We start from the raw sequence: 9,034 nt of genomic DNA, 5'->3' as shown, positions 1-9,034 counted from the left end.
CTTCCCCTTACATTCTTGCAAGTTGCATGCTTTACATTCCGCTGCTCATATACTTTTTGCATGCTTGCTTGATATGTATTGTGTATGTTGAAATTGTGCCTAAAACTCCACTCAAACCAAAAAGGCCTAAAAATTGCAACTTTAGCACTAAGTGTCTAATCACCCCCCCCCCTCTAGACACATCTACTTCTAGATCCTACAAGTGGTATCAGAGCATTGGTCTCCATTGCCTTGGTTTAATCACCATTGGAGGAAGATGGATGTGTCTACTTTAGGGAGTCTTAGACATAGAGTGCGTATTCTTGATGGAGAGTATTTTCACGAGTGGAAAAATGAGATGCTTGTAATCTTCAATCAATATCATTTGAACAAGTATATTGCTAGTCCTTGTGCACCTCATATTGATCCTTTGCATCCTACCCTAGATGAAGATATTGACATGATTCGCAATCTTAGAACTATTGAGCTCATCATTAGAGGATTGCCCAAAAATTTGATTGCTAATTTGCCTACTCTTAATTGTGCCTATACTATATGGAAATTTCTTGAGGAACGATTTCCCGATCATTCCTTGAAAAATTTGGATGAAATTCTCCATAAATCTATTGCCTTGAGTAAGATGAACTCTAGTGATCCTAGTTTTGGTGATTATCTATTTGAGCTTGCCAATCTCAAGCGAGCTAAAGGAGATGTTGGAATCATTAGTGATATCATATTCGAAGCTATAAGAATTCATAAAGGTGACCACTTTGATGATCATTTATCTAATGAATTACCCTCTCTAGGAAATGATGAGTCACAAGATCATGGTGAACATGGATACTATGATGATGATGATAGTGACTTCGATCTTGATGATGCAATGAGACATTTTGGTCTTATGGCAAATCTTCGGGGATATGAGTCAGGAGGAAAGGAATGGGTTCTTGATAGTGGATGTACTAATCATATGACTGGAGATGAAGAGATGTTCCGTGAGCTTGCTAAAAATGACGGCCCTCGAAAATATGTCACCTTTGGTGATAATTCAAAGGGTAAAGTGGTTGGCCTTGGTAAGGTGACCATCTCACATGATAGTTCCATTCAAAATGTCATGCTCGTTGAATCTCTTGGCTACAACTTACTTTCAGTATCTAGACTTGCTGATTTCGGTTTGAATGTCCTATTTACTGAGGTAGAGTGCCAAGTATTTCGCCGAGACAATCATAAAATGGTCTTTACCGGTATGCGTAGAGGTGATCTTTACATTGTCGATTTCTCTAAAAAGGCACAACCTAAAACTTGCTTTATTGCTAAATCCTCAAAAGGTTGGTTGTGGCATAGACGACTAGGTCACGTTGGCATGAGAAACCTTGACAAGCTTATTAAAGGAAATCATATCCTTGGAGTTAACGATGTCATATTTGATAAGGATAGACTTTGCAGTGCTTGTCAAGCAGGTAAACAGGTTGGAGGAAGACATCCCGTGAAGAACATCATGACCACAAGGAGGCCACTCGAGCTACTTCATATGGATCTTTTTGGTCCCAACGCCTACAAGAGTCTCGGTGGAAATTCTTTTGGTCTAGTTATAGTTGATGATTTTTCAAGATTTACGTGGGTGTTCTTTCTTAATGACAAGTCGCAGGTCCAGAAGATCTTCAGAAACTTCGCTAGGAAGGCCCAAAATCAGTTTGACGTGAAGATCAAGAAGGTTCGGAGTGACAACGGAACGGAGTTCAAGAACGCAAATGTGGACACCTTTCTTGACGAAGAAGGGATTTCACACGAGTTCTCGGCTACGTACACACCTCAACAAAATGGAGTTGTTGAGAGGAAGAACCGGTCGCTCATCGAAATGGCAAGAACGATGCTTGATGAATACAAGACGCCGAAGCACTTTTGGGCAGAAGCGGTTGAGACAGCTTGTCACGCAACAAATCGCTTGTATCTTCACAAGCTACTCAACAAGACGGCATACGAGCTCCTCACCGGTAACAAACCCCAAGTTGGATACTTTTGAGTATTCGGCTCAAAGTGCTACATTCTTGATAAGCATCGTCGTTCAAAGTTTGCTCCTAAATCTCATGAAGGTTTCCTACTTGGTTATGGCTCAAACTCTCACACTTACCGTGTCTACAACAATTTCACCCGAAAGGTTGAAGAGACGGTAGATGTGAAGTTTGATGAATCTAATGGCTCACAAGTAGAGCAATTGCCAATTGATGTAGGATACAAAGACCCTTCAGAAGCAATCCAAGACTTGTCCATTGGCAAAATTCGTCCAACGGAGGTGAAGGAGAGTACTTCATCCGTCCAAGTGGAAGCTTCTACTTCACGACAAAGTGAACCAAGAATTGACACGGAAGCATCCACAAGTGGGACACACCAAGATGAAGAAAACGAGGAAATACATCAAGACGAACATCAACAACCTCCTTCTCCACCACAACAAGAGAACGACAACGTCAACAATGAAGAAGACCAAGAAGAAGAACAAGATGAAGAAGATGTTCAACAAAGACCCAAGCAAAAGCTCTCACGAGTTCAAGCAAGAATTGCCAAAGATCATCCCGTCGAGCAAATCTTAAATGATATACAAACTGGGAGAATCACTCGCTCAAAGACTCGTTTAGCTAACTTTTGTGAAAACTATTCATTCATCTCTAGCATTGAACCTATGAAGGTTGAAGAAGCATTGGAAGATCCGGATTGGATAAACGCTATGCATGAAGAGCTACACAACTTTGAGAGAAACCAAGTTTGGACATTAGTTGAGAAGCCCGACAACAACCACAACATCATTGGTACCAAATGGGTGTTTCGCAACAAGCAAGATGAAGATGGACAAGTGGTTCGCAACAAAGCACGTCTCGTCGCCCAAGGATACACACAAGTCGAAGGTATGGACTATGGTGAGACATATGCTCCCGTTGCTAGACTTGAGTCCATTCGCCTCTTACTTGCCTATGCTAATCACCATAATATCACCTTGTACCAAATGGACATCAAGTGCTTTTCTAAATGGTGAAATAGAGGAGGAAGTTTATGTCAAACAACCTCCCGGTTTTATCAATCCTAAGAAACCAAATCATGTTTACAAACTTCACAAAGCTCTTTATGGTCTTAAACAAGCTCCTAGAGCATGGTATAAATGCTTGACCAAGTTCCTTACTACAAGTGGTTTTGAAATTGGTAAAATTGATTCTACTCTTTTTACTAAAAGGGTTAATGGAGAACTATTTGTATGCCAAATTTATGTTGATGATATCATATTTGGTTCAACTAACCCTCTCTTTAGTGAAAAGTTTGGAAAGCTAATGTCAGAGAAGTTTGAGATGTCTATGATGAGTGAACTCAAATTCTTTCTCGGTTTGCAAATCAAGCAAACTAAGGAAGGTACATTTGTCTCTCAAACAAAGTACACCAAGGACTTATTCAAGAAGTTCAATATGCAAGAATGCAAAGGTATGTCTACACCCATGCCTACTAGTGGACATAATGATTTGACCAAAGATGGTGAACCGGTTGATCAAAAGGTTTATCGCTCTATGATTGGTTCATTGTTATACCTATGTGCTTCACGTCCCGATATTATGCTAAGTGTGTGCATGTGTGCACGATATCAAGCTGCTCCTAAAGAATGTCATCTTAAGGCTGTGAAAAGGATAGTGAGATACTTAATCCATAGACCAAACTTTGGCATTTGGTATCCTAAGAGATCTTCTTTTGATCTCGTTGGCTATTCCGACTCAGATTATGCCGGAGACAAGGTTGATAGAAAGTCCACTTCGGGTACTTGTCAATTTCTTGGTAGATCTCTTGTGTCTTGGTCTTCCAAGAAACAAAACTCGGTATCCTTATCCACCGCCGAAGCGGAATACATTGCTGCTGGTTCATGTTGTGCTCAATTACTTTGGATGACCCAAACTCTTAAAGATTATGGGATCTATGTGAAACATGTTCCACTACTTTGTGACAATGAAAGTGCTATCAAAATTGGTCATAATCCTGTACAACATTCTCGAACTAAGCATATTGAAGTTCGTCATCATTTCATTCGAGATCATGTTGCTAAGGGTGACATTGATCTTAAGCATGTTCGCACCGATAAGCAATTAGCGGATATATTTACTAAACCTCTTGATGAGAAAGTGTTTTGCAGGTTGAGAGGAGAATTGAACATCACTGATGCTTCGAACTTGGAGTAGAAACTCCATTGGATACATGCAAGACATGAGCTTATGACTAATCCATGATATATCTCTTATGATAACTATCTTATGTCTTGGATATATTTGCACCTTGCATGTTGTCTAACCCATGTAGGTGCTTGGTTGAATCTAATTCCATGAGATTGCGACTCACTCACATCTTGAGCAATCTCTACATCACCAAGACTCTACACAATGGTGGTTGAAGACAAGGAAGCACAAAACCATTCAAACATATCCTTTGACAAATTCTATGTTGAGCTTCATAATTGTCATTTATGGATACACAAGTGCTCTTCCTTGCAAGAACTAACCCATGTAGGTAGATGAACTCAAACTCCAAGTGGTGCTCCCAACTCTTGATGAGCTACATCAACCTTGAGCACCCACACAAGTTCAACTACATGAGCAAGAACCACACCACCATCCAAGGTATGTTATTCCATCTTAGAGAAGCTTTACTCCAAGACATGAGTCAAAGCAACTCAACAAGATGTGAATACATCAAGATGCTTAAACGAAAAATGGTAACCCCATTTTGAGCTTAAACGATGAGTATGACCTATGATCAAGTGTTCTCACTTGACTCCTAAGTCAATATACTCTAACATAGGTGACTATGTCACCGCCCAACTCTAGATGAAGTTCTCTTGTGTTCTTTTTGTGTGTATCTCATGCATGTTTAGTTTCTTTCTCTTTTTCAAAAACAAAAAAACTCCATCTAGATTTTTCACTCTCTTCTTTTTTCTTTCTGTTTATGTTCTGCATTTTCTGCATTTAATTCCTTGCAAATCCTTCAGGTAATTCATTGCAAATCTTTGTGAGATCCTACATGTCTAGTGAGCTGAGGTGACAAGTGTTTTTCTCTGTGTGAACTCGGTTTCACCGACTTGTAATTTTCGGTCCAACCGAATCCTTTCGGTGCCACCGAAACATACCACTCGGTGCCACCGACTTCGCAACAGGAAAAACAGTTTGCCACTTGTTCTATATTTCTTCTGATCCAGCTCTACTCAATGAATCTTGTCCTCTACAAGCATCACAGTTTTATCCATTGCTTTGTGCTGAGTCTCAAGGACCAAACCTATACGACGGATTCCAGAAAGCCCTTCTTGGAAATTGATGTCAAAGGGGGAGAGAGAGATCACATCAAAGCTTGTAGGAGAGAGAGATCACATCAAGGGAGAGAAAAAGTCTCAAGGACCAAACCTACAAGAGAGAAATTATTAAGGGGGAGAGAGAGACTTCCAGGGGGAGAGAATACTCAAGGATCCCAGATGCTTGATGTTCAAGATGAGAGATTTCACATGCCTTTTGGGGGGAAAGACATGTATTTGCATTAAGTTCTATCCATTTGTATCTTTCAGCTCTGATTTTCTGTTCCCTATCTTCTCCCAATATCCCATGTAAGGTTCAGGGGGAGCAAGACACCTAAGGGAAAGAAATCGGTCAAATTCATTGCATATCTTTATTCTTGGGGACATGTTGAATCCAATGTGGTACCTTGTACTCACTCTCTACATGTCATCCCAGTCTTGGTATTCTTGTGGTTTCTTTTGTTTGCTCTGGCTAGTGGATGTACCTGTGTTATCTAACCTTGTTTGTGCAGGTTCATTCCATCCTAAGCCAACTCAAGACCACAAGGTAAGTATATGCATCAAAATCATGAGTATGAGGAGTTCTTTCTTATGTACATACTGTTTGCAAGAAGGACTCATGAGCATGAAGGTATTTTCCTTGATAATCTTTTGCTCTGATGCATATGGCCAAGATACATGTAACACATTGCCTACTCTATCATGGTTATGCTCTCACATGCCTCTATATTTCATATTTACATGAGTGCATACATGTAGGGGGAGCCTATGCTTGTTACATGTCCTTCCAAAGCTTTACTTGCTGTTCTTTATATCTTTATCTAAAGCTTTGATGTATGTTGCCATCAATTACCAAAAAGGGGGAGATTGAAAGCACAAGTGCTCCCTAGGTGGTTTTGATAATTGATGACAACATATCTCTTGTTGGACTAACATTTCTATCTAGCATGTTTCAGATAAGTTCAACAATGGAGTGGCATGGACTAAAGGTTGTGGGAACTCCTTCAAGATGCTAAGGACAAAGGATTGGCTAAAGCTTAAAGCTCAAGACTCTTCATTTTACATTTTAGTGATCCAAGATCACATTGAGTCCATAGGAAAAGCCAATACTATCAAGGAGGGATGAGGTGTTGCTTAATGAGCCTCTTGCTTCATGTGCTTAGTGATATGCTCCAAAACCCTCAACTACTTTCCCACTTCCACATATGACCTAAACCCAAAGCCAAACTCGGACCTACCGATTATTCCTATCCGGCGCCACCGAGTTTCACCTGTCATAGCCACTGCCAGAAACCCTAATCAGTTCGGTCTCACCGATGGGATCTCGGTCTCACCGAGATGGGCTTGCAAACTCTCTGTTACCTATTGCAATATTTTCGGTCCCACCGAGATATGCAATTGGCCCCATCGAGTTTGCTTGGCCAACTCTCTGTTTCACTTATTACCCAAATCGGTCCCACCGAGTTTGAGTAATCGGTCAAACCGAGTTTTGGATTTACCCTAACCCTAGCACATCGGTCCCACCGAGTTGATCCAGTCGGTCCCACCGAAAATCTCTAACGGTCACTAGGTTTCCTATTTCGGTCTGACCGAGTTTGTTGATTCGGTCCCACCGAGATTGGTAAATCGTGTGTAACGGTTGGATTTTGTGTGGAGGCTATATATACCCCTCCACCTCCTCTTCATTCATAGAGAGAGCCATCAGACTAAGCCTACACTTCCAGCATCCTATTTCTGAGAGAGAACTACCTACTCATGTGTTGAGGCCAAGATATTCCATTCCTACCATATGAATCTTGATCTCTAGCTTTCCCCAAGTTGCTTTCCACTCAAACCTTCTTTCCACCAGATCCAAATCCTATGAGAGAGAGTTGAGTGTTGGGGAGACTATCATTTGAAGCACAAGAGCAAGGAGTTCATTACCTACACACCATTTGTTACTTCTTGGAGAGTGGTGTCTCCTAGATTGGCTAGGTGTTACTTGGGAGCCTCCGACAAGATTGTGGAGTTGAACCAAGGAGTTTGTAAGGGTAAGGAGATCGCCTACTTCGTGAAGATCTACCGCTAGTGAGGCAAGTCCTTCGTGGGCGATGGCCATGGTGGGATAGACAAGGTTGCTTCTTCGTGGACCCTTCGTGGGTGGTTGCTTCTTCGTGGACCCTTCGTGGGTGGAGCCCTCCGTGGACTCGCGCAACCATTACCCTTCGTGGGTGGAGCCCTCCGTGGACTCGCGCAACCGTTACCCTTCGTGGGTTGAAGTCTCCATCAACGTGGATGTAGGATAGCACCACCTATCCGAACCACGGGAAAAACATCCGTGTCTCCAATTGCGTTTGAATTCTCCAAACCCTTCCCCTTACATTCTTGCAAGTTGCATGCTTTACATTCCGCTGCTCATATACTTTTTGCATGCTTGCTTGATATGTATTGTGTATGTTGAAATTGTGCCTAAAACTCCACTCAAACCAAAAAGGCCTAAAAATTGCAACTTTAGCACTAAGTGTCTAATCACCCCCCCTCTAGACACATCTACTTCTAGATCCTACAGAATCGCGATATGAAACGTGATGGTCATCGTAGTTGAACTTCCATGGACAAGCTGTCATGTCTACGGACACATGCACTGCATACCGATCACTGGAAGGAGTAGCAGAGAATGCTATATATGCGGATAAATAGTTCCTTATAGTCAAGCGGACGCATGCTACTACTCTGTTCCAAAGACATGCACACCATCGAAATAGTCCATCTATATCAATATACACCGAGAGGGAATAATTTTTTTACAAGAGAGGAAATAGTTCATCCATCCATAATGCCCTCCTGCTGGTGCAACCTTTTCTTCTTCTTCTTGTTGTTGTTGTTGTTGTTGTTGTTTTTGTTGTTGTTGTTGTTGTTGTTGTTGTTATTGTTGTTGTTCTCATTCTCTGTGGGAGACGGCTTCGCAACAAGCTCTTTGGACCTTGCAGCTATCTCAAAACTCACACGGGCATCGAGGACAGCATATTTTATCCGCTCGTACGTCAAGGGATAATTCTCCCATCCAGATGACCTTAATACCACCGTCTCGTCACCCTTCTGAAGATTTGTACCGAGCACAAAATTTGCTACGTCGAATAGGGATGGTGTCTATTTATCACAATCTTCTACATGAATTTTGATTCTGGTTTGTAGGTCAGCGATGCTTTTCAAATCAAGGTTGTATGGCTCCAGCTTCTGTTGGTCCCCTTCGATGGCTGCCCCACAGAAGTATACGTCCTCCTGAGACAAGAAATCGTGAAGCTCACCTGGTATGGAGGGTGAGTGTATGATGTGGTACACCAAAACATCATCTTTGAGGCACGACTGAAGGACGATGGCGCGCTGGATCTTCCCAGGAGCACACTCCGTGTACTCTGCGTCGAGACCGATGACCCTTGTCTCTACCTTTTCGAGGGAGTTGGATACATTGTTGATCCACTGCCAAACAACCCTTGGGTGGATGGTGACGGTGGCAACTATGCGCATCGAGCCTTCGACGAGGACATGTTGGACGCTAAAAACCTGCATCTCGATCTCTTTCGCCATTTGGAACCGCTGGAATGGAGGGCTATGGTTTGGAGAATTAGGATTAGATGGCTAGTCTAACTGAAGTAGTAGATGATTATTTAAAGAGGTTAAAACAATGTGAACGCAGTGGGGTTTGGATGCAAATGAAGACGAAGGGGAGGTGAAGAAGCCGAGGAGAATCGGTTCCTGATGGAG

This window comes from Triticum urartu, chromosome 2A (genome assembly GCF_056163025.1).
Source record: "Triticum urartu cultivar PI428250 chromosome 2A, HENAU_Tu73, whole genome shotgun sequence".
Lineage (NCBI taxonomy): Eukaryota > Viridiplantae > Streptophyta > Magnoliopsida > Poales > Poaceae > Triticum > Triticum urartu.
The sequence above is the reverse complement of the archived record's forward strand: the minus strand, read 5'-3'. Positions refer to the sequence as shown.